This window comes from Vicia villosa, linkage group LG5 (assembly GCF_029867415.1).
Source record: "Vicia villosa cultivar HV-30 ecotype Madison, WI linkage group LG5, Vvil1.0, whole genome shotgun sequence".
Taxonomy (NCBI): domain Eukaryota; kingdom Viridiplantae; phylum Streptophyta; class Magnoliopsida; order Fabales; family Fabaceae; genus Vicia; species Vicia villosa.
The window spans coordinates 99,469,548-99,491,349 of record NC_081184.1 but is presented as its reverse complement, the minus strand read 5'-3'; positions in this window follow the sequence as shown (position 1 = coordinate 99,491,349).

The following is a 21,802-nucleotide window of genomic DNA, read 5'->3' as shown; positions in this document are numbered from 1 at the left end:
CATTTAATTGTCTCCTTCGTGTACGATATATTATCTTTCGTACACTCGACCTCTACATATTTAGCGTAATCTTACGGTGTTGATCTGTGTCTTATCTATGTGGTGTACTCGTGTATTTTAAAATGTTTTAGGATATGTCGTTTTCTATATGCTGAAGTTAATGGTGTTATTCATCCAAGTCATTGAGACTGTGACACGAGAAAAATGTTCTTACATCAATCTAACACCTTGAGATAGAAAAAAAAATAAAGAGGGGATGTTGCTATTAGACGATGTGATGAAATAACGATGAAAAGAAATAAATTAAGTGTTGAGTGTACATTTATTTTTTATGCAGTACCTATAATAATGGAGAGAAAAAATAGAGAGGATCCTATCTTTAAAAAATAGTGTGTTTATATATTATTTTTGAAGAATGCTAAATGGAAATGATGATGTTCAGAACTATAAATTATCGTTGAAACGATGAGGTGGTGTTTAGCCACAATGGATTTTTTTTCGGTGCGGATGAGAGAGTTAAAAGTTAACACTCTAATGTTCAAGTTTGATAGAGAACCATGAGTAATGTGTGAGTGAAATATGATTTTTAAAACCTAGTGGATGCATTTTGTGTCTCTAAAATAGTGGGAGCATTTAAAATCATTTGCAAGGAGTGTGGCCAGGACTGACCCAATTAAACTGGATGTCCCGTTCAAATTCATAAACTAGACCCAATTTTTTTAAAAAAAATTAATTATAATAATTAAAAATAACACATCACAAATATAATTATATATTAATAAAAAAAATTAATTATAAATATTTTGACTTTGATCAATCTCATTTTTTAATGTATTGAATTTTTACCATTTTTTTATTTATTGGATTTTATAATAATATTTTATTTATTTATTAATATTAAAGTAAAAACTAAACTTTTTAAAATTTTAGGCCCCTCCAAAATTTAGGGCCGTGTGTTGTAGAGTCTGCTGCTCCTACACAGGGCCGAGCTTGAGTGTGGCATGTAATGCAAACAATCGTCTGTTTGATCTAGACTATGGATGATGCCTTAAGGGGCGGAGTTGTCTGCTTTATGTGAGAATGGGGAACATTTGTTTCTCAAGTTTGCTTCCCTCACTTTGTCTCTGAACCTTTTGCTTTGGGTCGTTTGGGCGGCATAGAACAATTGCCCCATACGCCCTAGATTGGTTGTCGTACACGCCCTTTTTCTCTTGCTTTGCAGGACGAGGGGTTGTCGTCGACGCCCTAGATTGGTGAATTGGCCTAAAGATGAAAAGCTTTCATGGAATGTCATTGTAATTGGGAACATGCACAATAAATGGGTAACCTTTCGCACAGAGTATTTGACGTACATCCATATGCTAGAGAGCAATGATGCTCCCTCTTCCTCTAGGTACTCGAATACCTTGAAATATCTTCTATGAAATATTTGTTGTTGGTAGTGTGTCTCGCATTTCCCATTGATCGCGACTTTACGTGTCTATTAATCTGATGACTGCAAGTGCACAGTCATGTTGTGTAGTTTTAAAAGATATCGAATCCACATGAACTATGAATCGACCTACCGTTATCTAAGGTTACTATGTAAAGCTAAGGCTACGAATACTTGGGTTGTTTCTAACGGGAAAATTAAAATACTAATTCTAAGAATATAATGATAAACAGATATCAGTATGTATTTCGTCTAACTTAGGTGATCCGAAGGTCCATTGGCTATGGTTTTTAAAAAATCTCTATTAACTATGTTGTTTAAAAGTCCTCCTCTCAAACTCTCGCTCTGTTGATTTAGACTACTATCCTAACTCATATTGTACGCTCTCGTCATCCCATTAGATTTAGAAAAGCTTTTTGAAAACATCATATTTAATAAAATGCTCGTTTCATGAAGACGTTATCTACTTAAATCTCCTAGTCTCAAACTCTCGCTCTGTTGACTCGGATCATGCTAGTATTCCCTAACGTACGCTCTCGCTGTCCCGCGTCGGGTTTAAAAACACTTTTTGAAAATAAATAAATTCTAATCAGTTTTAATACGCTTTCTCCATCCTTAAAACTAATGTTCTATGTCTACTATCCAGTTAAAGATCTCAAACTCTCGCTCTATTGATTTTAACTTTTATCAGTTCTAAAATCTCAAACTCTCGCTCTATTGATTTTACAGCTTTAGCATATTTAATTAGACACAAAACCAGAAACGAGTGATATTTAATAAAACATATTTAAGCCAACTTACTTCGGATCCCTACGGTTAAATTACTTTACATACCGATATCTTAATTAAATTAGCCATACATATTGATACGGTTAAGCATGCATAAATTGATTTGATTCATAATAATAAGCATATTATTTGGCATACAATATATCATGCGATAATAATTAAAGCGGTAAATGGAAACCTGAATAATAAAAATCTGGATTAAATAAACTTGAAATCTTCGAGTGCTTGAACTTCCACCACAGGTCGGTTGGATCGTTCTTCATAAATTATTCAGCGTAAAATAGTAAAGCAAGGAATAAAAACTAAATCTAACGCAAGGTTAGATCTATTAAAAGTTCACAACAATTTCTGGTGTAGAAATTGTTGTGAGAAAAGAATAAATGGAAATTAAATTGCAAAGCAAATAACGAGATCAGAAAATAAAAACGGCAGAGTTTTGTTGCAGAAATTCCGACCCTTTTCAAGTGTTATGTATGTGGTATTTATAGGACTAGGTTTTGTAATGTACTTCTCACTTTCCAGTCTTTCACGTTCCTCCTTTTTCTCCTCAAAATGTGCGTTCACGTGACCAGAAAAAGAGTCGTTGTTGAGGTGCTTGAGACGTGCGTCTCAAGTGGCTACAATCAAGGAGACGGGCGTCTCCACTTTTTGATGTGGCAAGGGGAGTGGGAGACGGACATCTCCACTCCATTTACTTGGTCTTCAATTCAATTGGGCCTTTTCCACGTAGCAAGCCCAAGACGGGCGTCTTCCATGAGCATGAGACGGACGTCTCACTTCCTTGAGTGGGCCACGTGCTCACTCTTTTGGGCTGGGCCAGTTGCTCTTTGCACCTCCATCCTTTACTAATGCTTCTCCTCCATCTTTTACTTGTCTTTTAAATTGATTTTTCTCTATTTCTTCTTATTTTGACAAATAGTTCTCAACACGAACATAATACCCGAAACATCGGAAATACCCGCATAATACTAAAATAAAGCAATTAAATCGAATAAAAGTACTAGCAATACATATGTAAACCAAGTCAAATAAACTATATAAATTCGTGTTATCACCCATTGTTGTGAATCGTACGGTCCCTTGTGGCTAAAGCATAGATAAAAGGGTTCTCGACGCTTCGTTTCCCTTTTTTACCATTTGTGAATTGCAAGAACTCTTCTTCTTTGTACCGTCAAATTCCTCATTTCTTGTGAGATTTTCTATATTCACTACTACAAATAATACTTGTAACGTCAGTCACGAAATGCGTTTAACCTTGGTTACCCAGGCGAGGTAATGAAGGGCGACATGAAAAGCTAGCACTTAACACCTCGGAAAATTGATGCTATAATTTTAAAGATCTTGGGTTCAATCCCTAGGAACTGCATATTTTAATTTGCTAAATTTTGTTGTGTGCGTCATTTTGTCATACCCTAATTTTTAGCCCTAAGATCCCCTCTCACTTGCATATATACATTGCATCAAGATCACATGCTTAGTACTCTCTTATCTTAGGCTCTCTTGTGGGTCTCATCACTTGGGGATCAACAAGCACCCTTGTGTATATTTTGTTTGTGTGATTTATTGTTTTGTTTATTAACATCTAATTAAAATATCAAAAATATGTCTTGTTCCTTTTATTTTTTGTCTGCAAGCTAGGGTTTTGATTAGAGACATCCATCATGGTCCTTCAGCTGGGGTTTGGAGTTTTTCAAAGTCAAAACATGATCATCAGTGATTCTCAATGTCTTATGCATTAAATTTTGACCTATAATCTTAGGTAATATCATTCTCAAGTGTCATTCATCATCAATTGATCAAAGTTTGCTAGTGTTGGTTACTTCTTTCTCAAGAAAAGTCAAAGGTTCATGTGTTTATTTCCATGTCTTTATCATCAAGTAACCTAAAGTATGGCCAAATCCAATACCAATTCATTCAAGGAGACATCATTTTTAGTTCATATATACATCATGTTGCCTTTAATTACAAGAAAATGTCAAAGGTTTCAAGTTTGATCAAGTTGGTTTGATCAAAAAGAAAACTTTTCAAGTCCGTGGACAAAAGAGTGTAACTCCTTCTTGGTTCAAAAATTTTTCGTGCCTCTTTTTGAAAATGACTCTCCTTGACATCCTCAAAAACTTCTCTTTGCAAGTGAAGAACCAATTATGCTTGGAAGATCATTAAAGATTTGAAAACATTATAGGTCTTTTATGCACTTAGTGGAATTTTGACTTAGTTTCAAGTGATTTTTATCCAACTTGACAAGATTATAACTTGCTCAATTTTTAACATTTGAGGTCCATTCTTTTCGCACAATACTCTTCATGATGCTCTATACAAGTTCTCTTCAAGGATCAAGAACTAAAAATGCTTGGAAGGACATGTAATTCATCGGAACATTACAGATCATTATAATGCATTTTGGACTTAGAATTTTTCTAAGTGTCAATACAGTTTTTCTAACAACTTCAACATGCCATAACTTTTGACTTTAACTTCCAAATGAATACTTTCTTGGCATATTGTGATGTTTTCTATCAATTGCAAAATGTATGGTATCAAAAAGCCTCTTGTGTATGATGCCCCATGAATTTGAAAATGGTTACTTAGGTCCGAATTTTTCACCTTGGTTAAATTTTTGAATCATCTTAATTCCAATTAGGGATAAATATGTTATTAGTCCCTATAAAATTACCCAAAATGGTTTTTAGTCCCTATAAAATTACTTTTGCACTCAGTTTTAGTCCCTGTAGATGGACTAAAAGTCAGTGCAAAAGTAATTTTATAGGGACTAAAAGTTAATATATTTTTATAGGGACTAAAAGCTAAAATTGAGATATTTATAGGGACCAAAAACATATTTAACCCTTCCAATTAAAGGCCAAATTAAGGTTCAAATTCGTGCCTAATCAAGTTTATCACATGTCTAGAAATTGTTTGGCACATAAAGCACAAGTTTTGAGTGAGTTTTGAGTGAACACAAGTCACATTTTTCTCATCATCAAGGGTGCACACGTTTCTCAATCAAATTATCATAATTCACCATACCTCAGCATTCCATTTGCTTCCCTATAAATAGGAGATCATCCCAACTTCATTTCCAAGCTTTAAAAGCCCCTTAAACCCCTACTTGAACTTCAAATTCACTAGAATTTTCTAAAATTGTATTAAATTCTCAGCCATTTTCAAAGCTATTTCTCATTTCCATTAGCACCTTCGGCATCTTCTGAAGCTAAAGCAACAAGAATAAAGCTCTGAGACCTTTTGAAATGCTCTAACCAAATCACTTTATTCACTACTTTTGATCATACTTGGACAAGGTAGTTAGAAGCATCATTCCAACTGAAACTTGATACCATTGTGTAGCTCTTGGTCCCCTAAATCTTTCCTCTAACTTACCTTTCATTTATCAGTTGACTTTTAAAATTCTGGCACTTGTAATACATGTCACTGTTGATGTCCCAATAGCGAAACCTGGTGTCAAAATAGATTTTCCAACATCGGTTGAGAGACATAATAGAACAAAATAAACCACACCAGACTGTAGGTATGCAAACTTAAAGTATAGAATGATGAGCATCACATAAAATAGGTTAAGACAGATGTCTCAACATAAATCATAATGTTATGACAAATGTCTTGACATCATTTACTGAAATAACACATCTGTACCAAATAGAAAATCATGCAGGATTAAGAAGCATAATGGTAAATAACGCAGCAGATTGTTAACCCAGTTTGGTGTAACATCCCCTGCTCTGAGGGTTATTAAGCCATGAAAGAAATTCACAATACTAGTATTAGTTCAAAGTCTAAAGAGTCCCAGTTTACGAATTCTCTCCTAATCACTATCTCACGCAACTTCTACCTAGAAATCACCATCTAGATCTGATAAATCACATCTTACTTTTAATCACCTCAGTGATAAAACAGTCCCAATCCCACTTACTGTTTTAAAACAAGTCACAATCCTAGTGACAAAACAAACATAATATTACACTTCCAATAAACAAGACTTAGTCAATAACTTTAACTAAGAAAAATACTTGATCTTGCTTAAAAGCTTCAACCTAGAATAAAAATCAACTCCATGCTTAAAAGCTTTAAGAGTGAGAACAATAACTTGACAACCAGTCAAGTAACAATCAGTCTACCACATGGTATCAAAAGATACATGGTTCACTTAAAACACAAGAGACTCTCAAAACCTATGACTTCTAACCTTCCTCTAATTTTACAATTGTGAAACACTTAGTTACATTAGGTCTAGGGTTCTCTTTAAATACTCTTAAGTAGACCACGGACTTTGAAATCTTTGCCTAAATATTACTTCATCCACACGCTGAGAGCTGTAACAAATCTGCAGAAAAATATCTTTGAATTTTGGAACAAGTCTTCAAGTTTCTTAAATTGTCTCAATATCCAATTTTAGAAACTTTAATTCTGTTGGAGATTTGATTCACTTTTTCCAGATTAAATATTCTTGACATGCACAGATAATTGATATATATATATATCCAAAAGAGATATTACAAAATAAAATCAAATATTTCAAGATTTAAAACATCCTGTATTGATGTTCAGGTTCAGGATGTCACAACATCTGTTGAAACATGTCTTCAATGCCACCTTTAGATCTTGTTGTATCAGTTTGATCTAGATGTTATGACATCTTGCTCAACTTCAGTCATGAACCATGAGCAAATCAAACAAAAATGATGAGGATAAAAAGGATCTCCTTGTTTACGATGATTTCCGGTAAACAACCGCTAGTCCTCCAAACTATCTAATATACTTTGGTTACTTGCAGGATCGACTAGACTGATCCTAGGAAATGTGTCGAAAATGTGTCTTTTATGATATTTGAATTCATATTTATGGGTTTTGCTTTTAAAGAAAAGATCCTAATCTATGACTTGATGTAAAATAATGTGAAATACAATGCAACGAAAGAAATTACAAAAAGTAATTCGGAATGATTAGACTGTAAACATAAATGATTCGACAAGAAATGTAAAGGGATTTAAATGACTTTGTGTTCATAAAACGAAAGATAAATATTGAAAATATATCGGTGTTACACGTACATTTCTCAGCGAAAACTCTTTCTCTTACGCTTGATACTTGAGTGATTTGTTAGTGATTTGTACAAAATAAACACCTCTGGATCCTACCACTAAGACCCTTATTTATACTAATTCGACCCTAACGGTCCTACTCTAATGAGATGCCACGTCGCTCTTTTGCATGTGCTTCGAATTCTTGGATTTCCACGTGTCTCTTTGTTTTTAAACGAAAAACGTTTAAAATTCAAATCTTCCCGCTCGAAGCGCTTCGACGCGAAGCAGCGTGATTGTAACACGTCAAAATATTCTAAGTCTTTTACCACTTATACTTCGAAGAGGAACTATCTCATATTTACTTCGATTTAAAACTTCCTAACACATAATAACTTAGAGATAGCCCTTTAAAGGCCATTCTTTCTTCGAATCAAATGACTTCGAAGAACATTGTTGGTTGTGTCGAAATCTTCAGCTCACACTTCTGCTAAAAGCCAGAAATGTTTGAGAGGAGGACCAACCAGTAAGGTATTTTTAAATGCATAGAGAGTTAACTCATTTGTAACGATTCCTTGCTTGTAACGAAAGTTAAATCAATGAGAAAGTTCTTGAAAAACGTTAGATCATCCTTAGTAACAGTGCACCACTCACCATAGGAGAGAGATACTCTTTTGTTCTCCCTTTTCTTTTTCCAAGCATTGACAGCTGAAAAATGTTCCAACATTTGAAATGACATTCTCTATGTCATTGGAACATGTTTATTTGATTTTACACGCATCACTAACTGAAAAAGGAAGAAATGTTGTTGGCAAGCCTTCCAGAAAATAATTGTTATGATTCTTCAGTAATACAAAATTCCTAAAATTACCCTTCAAAAACTCTCAAAATGGAATGTCTCCAAATACTTAAAAAATATCTCCTACTAGCTTCTCGGGAGTCCCAAGCTTAGGGGAAGCAATATTGCATGTAACAAGACCCTTGACAAGGATGTGACCAATAACAATGATATTTGATTTGCTATGCTACCTAGCATCCTTAAATGTTTGGACTTAAACCATTTTTCCACAGTACAATGTCATGACATTCTGTTGGACATTGTATTCTTTTAGCATCCAAAACAATTGAGTAATAGCCTCCTTCAACAAATTATTTAGCCTTTGTGGAAGACCTTGATTAGCTCAGTTCTGATCCAAGGGACAAAACTTGTTTATTAAAAAGAAACTTTCTTCATAAATCTTAATTAGACTTGGCCAATAAGATTACTCCTAAAATCACCATAATTGGACATTTCCTTTTTAAAAAAAAAAGGTGATTCAAACTCCAAATTATGAATTCCCATATATAGATTTACTAATCTCTAGAGGAAAACATTGTTGACTTGAGAGTTGTCTTATTCAATGCCCACCAGCTCTTTTAGAATCGGTCTTTACTTTTAGCGTGCCAATCTGTTTAGATGATGTTCCAACATATGATTGGACATCAGTCCCTTACATCATTCCATTACTTATGGAGCATGCATAAGTTCTATTGTCACCATAGTACATCCCTCTGGTATCTTTGATGAAGATGATGAAGATCTCTGACTTTTCTTTGCAATAGATCATCTCGATTATTTAGAAAAATCAGCAACAACCTTGTAGGCAAGCCTTTGTTTGGCAAGTCTTCCTTCTTGTATTGACCTCATTGGTCCCAAAATATGAAGTTCTGGAACTTTGTCAACAGTCTAATGTTACAAATTTTGGTATGAAATCCGGGCTTCATCTTTCTTTTGATCATTAAGCATGTGGATGAGCAAGTGGTTTCTTGAGGTACCACACAAATAATAATTGTTTAGACTTAGCTCCCTCATCAGTCTTCATTCATCTCATTAGAAACCAGACAATCTTCCTTAATGAGACATATCTTTATACCTTGGTCACACAACTGGCTTATATTTATCATACTAGTCATTAGTTCTTTAGCAAGAAGAACCTCATAAAGACTAGGAGATCTTGTTACATCGTGTTTCTCAATTCTTTCCATGTTTGGCATCATTGCCAAATTGACATTGAAGATGGAGTGATACATAGAGCTTACCATAACTCCTTTACTCCAGTCATGTGTCTAGAATAGCCAGTGTCAAAGAAGATATAACAGTCTTCTTTTACAAACAAAAAAAAAACTCTAAGGGAAACACCTTCCTTTAGTTTTTATCCCCTTCTTGGTCAACCTTTGGGATAGACAAACATCTTAAGACAAAGTGGCATGGTATGCTTATCTTTTACCACAGAAGTGAAATTTCCAATTCAAGCCCCTTCCATTAGTTTGATGACTTTGATGTCTTGAATGATGTTCAGACGCGTTGTTTGACATTATTGACTCAACTCTCTGCCTTTGAATGGAAACAAATTTATGTCACTTAAGATTTTCTTTCCTTGTTAAAGCCTTGAAAATCACACCCTATCCCTTTTAGGTTTCCAGTCATCTTCTAATTATGAAGAATCTATTAACATATTGGAACTAATTGTTCACCATTCTCACAAACATGATCATGATTTCAAGTTTGGAATTCAAAGAGGTTACCTCATTCTATAAGTTAAAGATGGTATACAAACATTCTTTCTTTACAACCTATAGTTGAGAAACAGTTACCTTTTGCTTTTCTCTTTGTTGACATCTTCATTGTAGAAGTCCACAAAGGAACCTCACATTCCTGTCTTGACAAGTACAAAATCAGGATCACTATCCTGAACAGCTTTGGAGATAAAGAGCCCACTTAATTTGTTTCTTGACGAAGGTATGACATTCTACAAAAACAAGTCCAAGGCCTTTACATACTGAATGCTTTTTATTTTAGATCTAGCTTTACTTGATCATGAAGGATCTTGTTGATGACATCATTGATATTCTTGACATCTGGCCTTGATCTTTTATTCACTTTCCTAGAACTTGAAATACATAATAGCATTAAAATAAACCTTCACTAGAGATTGGGTTACAACCTCCTACATAGTTGGAGATAAAAGCCTTGCCTTTATTCTATTATTTTGGACTGTTGTTTGAAACAATTCAAAAAAATGAAGTGCCCAACAAGTTCACACTCTCATGTTGTTGATATCTTGGACTTCTTCAATGGTTGTCACTTTCAAATATCTTGCATGGAGACATTAGTAACTTCATCTTGATCAACCTTTCTTATGGACTTTTTTCTCCCAAAACACCTGGATGTGTGTAACACCCCAATTTTTTTAACAGCGAGAGTGTATTTTTTTTAAAGGCAGTATTTCCATAAATATATCAATTAATGGTTATCCTTATACAAAATAACGTCTTTTTTTAAAGATACAATCATTAAACACTATGATGAGTTTTGTAATTAGATATGTTTTAAGAACTCAACCTAGATTTATAAGAGCAATTAGATAAAATAGATTTAGAACATAAGGAAAACATATTATATAAATACAATGTAGTGTCATAAGTTATAAAGTGTTGATAGTGGTTAGCAATACAAACCATAAAATGATAGAATAAGAGTCCCCGGCAGACACTCACGCAGGAGAGCTGCCCTAGGGAAAGTCCGGACCACACATAGTAAACCGTCATCTAGTGCTGAAAATACTACTATCGTCTTCTCCCTAACTACAATGATAGAAATCTAATGGCAACCACAATACTCTCCAGCTCCAACACCGCACAATCATAATTGTGCTCTAAGGGATCATAATCATCGTCATCCTCTACTCCACCTACACCATCCCTTGATCCACCTACGTCCGACTCCAATGATGGCACGCGTGTCGGATCAATACGAGGGAGCTCGCCTATGGGAAAAATGTCACGCGTATACGTCGAAGGTAACCCTAGCGACATCTGTAAGTCTACGGGTGGCATAGATATGTCATGATAGAATGGCCCCCCTCCCATGACTGGAGCGTATGAGGGTCTAGGTGGGGCTGAAGGAGGAGTCAATAATCTGAAACGGTCAATCACACCTGAAAGAAAGCTAGATATGACCAAGGAAGCTGGAATCTGGAAGCTCATGGTCCTAAGGGAGTAAGTGGTCTTCGGATCCTTTCCTATGATAGTAGTGGTTTCCAACACGTTCCTGGTAAATGTGAGTCGTCCTAGGGCCAGGTCGAACTCCCAGGACGTATGAGTCTATGCATCAGGGAAGATGAATTCTGTCACCCTTGACGGCGATGTCTCCGCGTGTCTTGGGTGCGTCATAATCTATTGGCGTATAGCCCACACAATCCACTAAAAGGGTCATTAATCCAAAAATAACAAATATACAAGAGCGGAGCAATAAGCATAAACAGAGGATACATTATACATGGCTAGAGATCTCATTCTAACACATGTTTATAAACATTTAAAGATAATAATACATATAGCAAAATTAAGACTCATTCCTAATGCAATGTCTATATGTCGATGCACATTGTAGATGCTTTTAAATTGGCTGCATTTTGCGGTAAAACATTCATGTGTGTGTGTGATGTCTTGACTAATGTCATGACACACTATGTGTAGAATTGTGTATGATTTTATGGTTGAGCTATTACAGGTTTTCGTTGGATGTCATGCTAGATGTCATGACATCAATATCTGACAGCAGTAGCTGTTATATTTTAGCTTTCATGTTTCCTTATTTATCTCAGGCTACAATTTTGGAAACTATATATTTTTTGCTGTATGATTTACGCTAAAATATCTCATACAGCAACATGTGTGAACATCCTGATGATGTGGAAATTAGGTTAACTTGGTTAACCCTAATTTATGTTTGAAAGGCCCAAGGCCCATGTGCTGCCTATAAAAAGATTTCTAATCCTACTTTCAGAGGCTGAGATTTTGGCGTGAAGAATTATGTGTTTTGTGTTTGTTTTCACGTGTGTTTATGTTAGTTTTTTTTTCTTGTACTCCAAGCACTTGTCTCTTTGATGATTGTATTAGAATTGGGTGTTTTAAGTTGTAATTGTTTGTATCACTCTAAGTTGTTAAGCACGAGTGTGTGTCTCTTGATTGAAGCTTCTAAGCAAGATCTAGATTTGTACGAAGTGTGTCTTCAATTTGCTTTTTATAATTATTTGTTTTTGTTATCACTGTTGTGATTGAGGGGGAGTGAGTAGGGACTCAGGTCTAGCACTAGATTGAAATTGCATTGGGTAGGTCTTAAGTGAAGAGTTGTAAACAGGGGAGTTTAGCTCTGAATTAATACTACTTATAGTGGATTTCCTCCCTGGCTTGGTAGCCCCCAGAGTAGGTGTTGTTGTACACCGAACTAGGTAAACAATTATTTGTGTTCTTTACTATTTTTGTTTACTATCTGCATAATTCATTGATCTGTGTCTCAGTGGATGTCATAACATCCAATACGACATCTATCGTGTGTTACTGGAATTTTTCAATTGGCATCAGAGCAGGCACCCTGCCTGTTTATTTTTGGGTGAGATCTAGGGACAATAAATTCTGGTACTATGGACAAGGATGTAATTGTGTTTTGGAATAGACCTCCCATCCTGGATGGGTCTAACTATGACTACTGGAAACCTCGTACGGTAGTCGTTTTAAAATCTGTGGACAGCAAGGCTTGGAGAGCTGTGAACAAAGGATGGGAACATCCCACGAAGAAAGATAAAGATGGAATAATTGTGTTAATACCCGAAGAAGAATGGAGAAAAATTGAGGAAGAACTGGCTTTGGGCAACTCCAAGGCTCTAAATGCTTTGTTCAATGGAATAAACAAGAATATATTCAGACTTGTGCAACACTGTGAATTGGCCAAAGATGTTTGGGATACTCTCAAGACAACGCATGAAGGTACATTAAAGGTAAAGATGTCTAGACTTCAGATGTTAACCGCTAAGTTTGAGAATCTCAGGATGAAAGAGGATGAGACCATTCACGATTTCTACATGAATATTCTTGAAATTGCCAATACCTCATGAGCCTTAGGAAAAAAGATGTGTGAAGAAAAGCTGGTGAGAAAGATCCTCAGATCACTACCTGAGAGATTTGCTATGAAGGTTACTGCTATAGAAGAAGCTCAGGACATCAGCAAAATGAAGGTAGATGAACTCATTGGTTCCCTTCAAACCTTTGAGATGAGTATATGTGACAGTGTTGAAAAGAAGAACAAGAGCATAACTTTAATATCCAACGCTGAAGAGGACTCGAAATAAAGCAATGGTGGAAGTGATGAAAATCTGTCAGAAGCCATGGCTAAGCTTGGAAAAAAATTCAACAAATTTATTAAAACATTTGATCAGAAGTCCAGACCCAATGTCAAGAACATCCCCTTTGACAACATCAGAACCTATGACTCTGGCAGGAAATCAAAAACTGAAGACAAGCCCAACCAAGGCAAAGGAATTCAATTTCATGAATGTGAAGGTTATGGGCATGTTAGAGCTAAATGTCCCACCTATCACAAGAAGCAAAAGAAAGGGCTATTTGTCGCTTGGTCTGATGGAGATTCTGAGAGTGATGCTGAAGAGGAATGTGCAAAACATGTCACAGCACTAGCTAGTGTATGTGCATCTGCTGATGCTTCAAGTGTAGATGAGCTCACCTTTGATAAACTTGCTACCTCATACAAAAAGCTGTGTGTCAGGAGTGCTGAAGTGTGTAAGATAGGAGAGAAGTAGAAAAAACTCAAAAAGGAGTTGGAAGCTGAGAAAAAAGAACACCTTGCAACCGTAGATTTACTCAATGGTGAAATCAGTATGTTAAACTCCAAACTGGATCAGATGTCAAAATCTATCAGAATGTTGAACAATGGAACTAAATCTTTGGAAGAAATTCTGCAAGCTGGAAAAAGAACAGGAGACATGTCTGGAATAGTATTTGTGGTAAATTAGAAACAAATTTAGGGTTCAAAAGGTCAAAGCCTAAAGCTCACATGAAAAAACAAATGTCAAGACCAATGTCACAACATCATGGAAACAAGGGGATGACCCATACAAAGAGGAAATTTCAAAGATGGAGATGTCACTACTATGGAAGATTTGGACACATAAAACCATTCTGCTTCAGACTGTATGGTTATCCTAATCAAACACCTTAGGAAAAACCTAAGCATAATGTCCCTATCAAGAAACAACAATGGGTTGCAAAAGCTTATGCCTTAATAGCACACACCTCACTGAGGGTGTCATCCAAAGAAGACTGGTACTTTGATAGTGGCTGCTCAAAACATATGACTGGAATAAAGAACCTGTTGGAAGATATCAAACCTCATTCCACTAGCTATGTGACCTTTGGTGATGGAGCAAAAGGAGAGATCAAAGGGGTTGGAAAACTAGTATGTCCTGGAGTTCCAAAACTGGACAATGTATTGCTAGTAAAAGGGCTGACTACAATTCTAATCAGCATCAGTCAACTATGTAATCAAGGCTTCAATGTCAGATTTACCAAAGATGAATGTGTAGTCACAATTAAAGACAATATTGAAGTCATGAAGGGAGTCAGATCCAAAGACAATTGCTTCTTGTGGGAGCCTAAAACCACAAGTTATCCCTCTGTATGCTTTATGGAAAAAGAAGAAAAAGAGGTCAAACTGTGGCATCAAAAACTTGGTCATCTACATTTAAAAGGGATGAAGAAAATCATATCCAAGGATGCTGTAAGAGGAATACCTAAGATGGAAATTGATGAAGGAAAAGGTTATGGAGAATGTTAGGTTGGCAAGCAAACCAAGATATCACATCAAAAGATCAACCAACTTACTACTTCCAAAACTCTGGAACTGTTACATATGGATCTGATGGGACCAATCCAAGTAGAAAGTCTTGGTGGGAATAAGTATGCCTATATGGTAATTGATGATTACTCTAGATATACCTGGATAAGCTTTATCAGAGAAAAACCAGATGTGTTTGAGGTGTTCAAGGATTTATGCACAAGACTTCAAAGAGAGAAGAAAAGTGGTGTGATCAGAATCAGGAATATGTATCCATATGGAACTATAGCAATCAAAGCAACTGGGAAATAAGGTGTTGATCAGGTTAAGTAATCAATTAGTGACGAGGCTGCTGAGTGTGAAAGACATTAAATTCCCTCCTCATTTGCGAATTCACCACTACAGTTTCTATTTCCATCACAAGTTCAAAATTTAATCTCTCGACTGTTTCATCTCCCCTGCTCTCAACAACTTTCAAGATAAGGTTCATGAGAAGAATGATGATGTTCAGATAACAGATGAAGCTGCTGATGCTACTCAGGATGTCACTGACAACAATGAGAATGATCCTAATGATGATTCAGGTAATAATGTTATGGATCTTGATGATATATCTGATAGTGAACTGGTTGCCAATGTAAATCCCAACATAGCAAAAAGGCTCATGACTAGGAAAGGTAAGAAAATAGCTGATCAGCGTCCTCCCAAGAGGAGAGTTCCAAAGACTACTTCAACTGGACCCATCATGAGTAAAGCTGGTTCCAAAGATAATTCCACTGGTCTCAGTAAAAGTAAGGTTATACCAAGAGCACCCCAGTTGGTCTTACCAAGTCCTGGAGCAAGTTTGCTTTCAAGAAGAGGAAGGCTAGTGTCATTGAAGAATCAGATAGATAGGTTGAGAAAGAAGTCAGTCCTGATGATGGCACTGATGAAGATACTGCAGATGCTGAATCCAGCAGCTTTGAGTTTGAAGACTGAAGCATCTGTTTCTGGTGATTTTTTTTGTGGATTTTAATATCTTCAGTACATTTTGGTTTAATTCTAGCTTGTACTTAATTGTATAACAATTTTGCTTTGGCAACATTTCTGGCACAAAGGGGGAGTAGTGTAAAGTCACCCCAGGACAACAAATTTTTTTGGTTCTGTTGAATGAAGTTGTATTCTGGAGGTCTACTTCTGCAGTTTATTTCTTTAGTTAGTAGTGTTACTGCATGAGGAAGTATTGATTTGGTTGTGTGATTGTATGCATGATGGTATGTGTGATGGTATGATGTGGTAGTGTAGCATGTCTGGTAGTTGTAGCAGTAATATAACTATGTAGTGTAGTCATGCATGCTGACTGGTGTGGTAGTGTAGTATACTTGACGATTACTTGATGGTAGCTGTAGTTGTATTACCTATTCTTGTAGGTGTGGATGAGTGGTTGTGTGCTATGTATTTTTCTGCTGCGAAAATTCTCTGATAATGTGGTGACAGGTTGTTTTAGCCAAAAATTTACCAAAGGTGGAGTTTGTAGATGCTTTTAAATTGGCTGCATTTTGTGGTAAAACATTCCTGTGTGTGTGTGATAACCTGACTAATGTCATGACACACTATGTGTAGAATTGTGTAGGATTGTATGGTTGAGCTAATACAGGTTTTCGTTAGATGTCATGCTCGATGTCATGACATCAGTATCTGACAGCAGTAGCTGTTATATTTTAGCTGTCATGTTTCCTTATTTATCTCAGGCTACAATTTTGGAAACTATATATTTTGTGTTGTATGATTTGCGCTAAAATATATCATACCACAACATATGTGAACACCCTGATGATGTGGAAATTAGGTTAACCCTAATTTATGTTTGGAAGGCCCAAGGCCCATGTGATGCCTATAAAAAGATAGCTAATCCTACTTTCAGAGGCTGAGATTTTGACGTGAAGAATTCTGTGTTTTGTGTTTGTTTTCACGTGTGTTTATGTTAGTTTTTTTCTTGTACTCCAGTCACTTGTCTCTTTGATGATTGTATTAGAATAGGGTGTTTTGAGTTGTAATTGTTTGTGCCACTCTAAGCTTTTAAGACCGAGTGTGTGTCTCTTGATTGGAGCTTCTAAGCAAGATCAAGATTTGTACGAAGTGTGTCTTCAATTTGCTTTTTATAATTGTCTGTTTTTGTTATCACTGCTGTGAATGAAAGGGTGAGTAGGGACTTAGGACAATCATTCGCACAATGCCCACCTTCACCACATTAGTAACAACATAGCCCCGAGGAAACTTGAGTTCCTCCTCCTCCCCTGGTGTTATAATTTTGTGTTCTTTGAGGTCCTCTGTTGTTATAGTGTGGTAGTTGGTATGGCCTCATTTGTTGTTTATTACGTCCTCGATTTTGAAAATTTGAACGACTAAGTCCTCCAGAGTTCTGGACCGCCCCGCGATGTGTCCTCTTATTCTTCATCTCCACCACCTCTCTGCATTTCTTCACTAATGGTTGAAAACATCGTATCCTTAATGGTACCACCGAGTCTTGTAGTTCGTACTTGAGTCCTTCTTGGAAACAGTGGCACATGTAAACTTCATATACTCCTTCTATGAAGAATCTGAAATACCTAGACAAAGTTTCAAATTTGGCGGTGTACTCACCTAGAGTTATACCCCCCTGTCGAAGTTTCAGAAAATCGTCTCCCGATTTGGAACTCTCACTTACGGGAAAGTATTTGTCTAAGAACTTTGTTATAAAGGATTCCCAATTCACTTCTCCTCGTGCGCCCTCCATCATCAACCTAGTGCTTCTCCACCAATACTCTGCATCGCCTAAGAGAAGATACGTGGCATACAACACCCTTGCCCTTGGAGGGCAATTTATTACCTCAAAGATATTTTCAATTTCTTGTTACCATAAGTACGCCTTCTCGGGAGTAAAATCCCCTTTGAGTTTAGGTGGATCGTGGCGGCGAAACTCGGTTAATCCTCTTTATTCTACGACTCTTATATCTCTGCCCCGCTTCTCCAAATCTCAATGGTTCTTAGTAGCAGTTTGGGCGGTGACAGCAGATGCCATATTGGCCATAGCTTGGGCCATTTGATCCACCTTATGATCATTAGTATTGTCACGTTTTGGAGGCATAGTTCTCCTACAAAATCAATACCCAATTAGAATTCTCATTACCTGTTTCAAGAGAATTTCCAATGTCTTACTTCCAAATTGCGAGTGGCTGTCAAAACTTTACGATCCCGAAAATGTGTAGCTGGACACTAAGAATTTACTCAACGTGCAATCAACTTAAGACAATAAACTAACGGTTCTTAAGAAGCTTAAACCTAGGCTCTAATACCACAATGTAACACCCCGATTTTTTTAACAGCGAGAGTGTATTTTTTTTAAAGGAACTATTTCCATAAATATATCGATTAATGGTTTTCCTTATACAAAATAATGTCTCTTTTTTTTAAAGATACAATAATTAAACACTATGATGAGTTTTGAAATTAGATATATTTTAAGAACTCAACCTAGGTTTATAAGAGAAATTAGATAAAATAAATTTAGAACATAAGGAAAACATACTATACATAAATACGGCGTAGTGTCATAAGTTATAAAGTGCTGATAGTGGTTAGAAATACAAACCATAAAACGATAGAATAAGAGTCCCCGACAGACACTCACGTAGGAGAGCTGCCCCAGGGAAAGTCCAGACCCCACATAGTAAACAGTCATCTAATGCTGAAAATACTATTATCGTCTACTCCCTAACTACATTGATCGAAATCTAATGGAAACCACAATACTCTCCAGCTCCAGCTCCACACAAACCCCTACAAGTGCTCAACAGGGTATGGTCGGAGTCATCACGTCTGCTATCATAATCGTGCTCTGAGGGATCATAATCATCGTCATCCTCTGCTCCACCTACGCCATCCCCTACTCCACCTACGTCCGACTCCAATGATGGAACGTGTGTCGGGTCAATATGAGAGAGACCGCATATGGGAAAAATGTCATGCGTATACATCGAGGGTAGCCTTAGCGAGATCTGTAAGTATACGAGTAGCATAGATATCTCATGATAGAATGGCCCCCCTCCAATGACTGGAGCGTATGAGGGTCCAGGTGGGGCTGAAAGAGGAGTCAATAATCCGAAACGGTCAATCACACCTGAGAGAAAACTAGATATGATCAAGGAAGCTGGAATCTGGAAGCTCATGGTCCTATGGGAGTAAGTGGTCTTTGGATCCATTCCTATGATAATAGTCATTTCCAACACGTTCTCGGTAAATGTGAGTCGTCCTAGGGCCGGGTCGATTCCCCAAGACGTGTCAGTCCATGCATCATGGAAGATGAATTTTGTTGCCATCGACGGTGGTGTCTCCTCGTGTCCTGGGTGCGTCATAATCTATTGGCGTATAGCCCACACAATCCATTGAAAGGGTCATCAATCCAAAAATAACAAATATACAAGAGCGGAGGAATAAGCATAAATAAAGGATAAATTATACATTGCTATAGATCTCATTCTAACACATGTATATAAACATTTACAAATAATATTACATATGGCAAAATTAAGACTCTTTCCTAATACAATGTCTATAAGTCGATGCACATGATTCCGGAATATCAATCCCTCCACAAAGGGTTGTGGTATCGCTTCAGAATTTAGCGCCATTAAGGTGATAGGTATTTTACCCATCAATCAGACTAAATGATCCACCACGGGATAAGGTGGTTCCCTCTTGGACACACCCCGTGCCACCTCTCTGGTGTGCACCTCGTGACTCCTCTCTGGTAGCCATGTAACCATGAAATGTATGAGCATAAAATTTCCCGTTTCAACATATGGGTACATCACCATAAGTAATCACTTATCTCATGCATCAAAATTTTGCACAAAACACATTTATATAGCATTTACTCACCTTCACAATTAGCCACCTTCAAAGTAAACACGTAAGAAGATACAAAGCAGGTATATACAATATATATATATATATATATTTGAGAGAAGTATATAGAAATAGAGAGATGCCCTTACAGTTACGAGGGTCGTAAGAATTGGTGTTTTGTCGGAGTAGGTTGGCTGATTGTGCACCTTAGCAAAAATTAGTGGTAGAGACTTAGAAGTAGTGTTGAGACTTGTCATACAGTGTGCATGTATTGTATGAGGTAAGTCTTGTAGTATTTAAATACTACTTTGGTGAAAGGTAATATCAGTAGGATTACGCTCCATGTTCCTAATCTGCAGGATATCTTATAATGTAATGTTTAAGAGTTACTATAAGATAAGCCTTACCGACATCATCTAATTATTACCCATCAGTTCCTAATCTGCAGGATATCTTATCATATATCCTTCCAATGATGACTCTATATTATTTCTTTTTTTTCCACATTAGTGCAGTTTCCAGTGTTATGTGATACTGATAAAAATGTCTGAAATGATTTTTGCTGATAATAAAACATTTTTACCGGTTATTCTATACTGCGTCATATAAAAAATCGGTCGAGAAAATAAAATTTATTATTAACTTTTTATTAATCTAATAAAAATAATTTATGTTTTCATTGCTAAAATTTCGTTATGAACAGAGATCATTTTAAAATTTTAAGCGGGTAATGTAACACCCCTTTTCTAACCCCAAATATTAAACATAAACAGAGTAATATATGCATACAAAAGGGCGTCGCATGTAATTTTCATCACAATGAAAACCTAGAACAAACATACTAACATGCATCCGATCATTTCATAACACAATTTGAATTTCATGTTTTCAAATATAACGCACGCGGAAGAATTAACACCTCTCAACAGTTTCAATGAATATATCTCATACTATATTCATCTACCAAATCATAATAACATATCCTATCATCAAATGTCGTACGAATCCAACAATTTGACAGATAGCCATTAACATAATACATCCATAATATCATGTTCAATACAGTAAAGATAATAACAACCAAACATCAAATAGCATTAGTTCAAATAACCCCCGTGCTACATGACCAGAGCATTAACTCAATACCTAACTAAAAGACAAAACAAAGCTCCTCGGCTATATCCTCGGACAAGCTACTAATCGCCGGAACCTGCACGGTGTCACGAGGAACACCATCCAACACCAAAAGGGTGAGAATTCAAATTATTATAGATAAACATAATAATGGGAAATGCAATACACAACATAAATACATTTCATAATTCATCACTTTCCTCAAAATATGTATTCATACACCATATATCAAATGTCACACAAAGCAGTCACATCGACACAAAACCATCTCATAGCATACAATGTGACTCGAATGTACTAAATGTGACTCAATGCATGTGGTACCGTGTGAACCCAAAGTTTCACCGCTTATATCTCAATCACGGATCAAAGCCACTACGCCTATTTCTAATTAAGGATCAACGTCTATCCTGTGAACCCAAAGTTTCACCGCTTTCCGATTCTACCTCTAGAATCCAAGCCACGCTTCTGATTCGGACAAGACAAAAGCCACCATTGTGAACCCAAGTTTCACCGCCTCTATTTCCAATCAAGGATCAAAGCCACCACGCCTATCTCCAATTAAGGATCACGTCTGCTACGCCTATTTCCTTTCAAGGATCAACGTCTAATACCATGTCAACCCACAATTTCATCGCCTATATTTCAAAGCCAACCATGAATGCATGTGCAACAAGACTCACAATATATGCAATTAAGATTATCACACAATCTTAACATACTGCATACCATAATTATTGAACACATTGAACTATCCACCAAAAGTTGCACAACATGCATCAAATAAATATCATCACTAAAATGCAACTCATAGCATTTATCCAATCACAAATGACCTATAGCAATCATAGCACCAACCATGTTATTATCACCCAA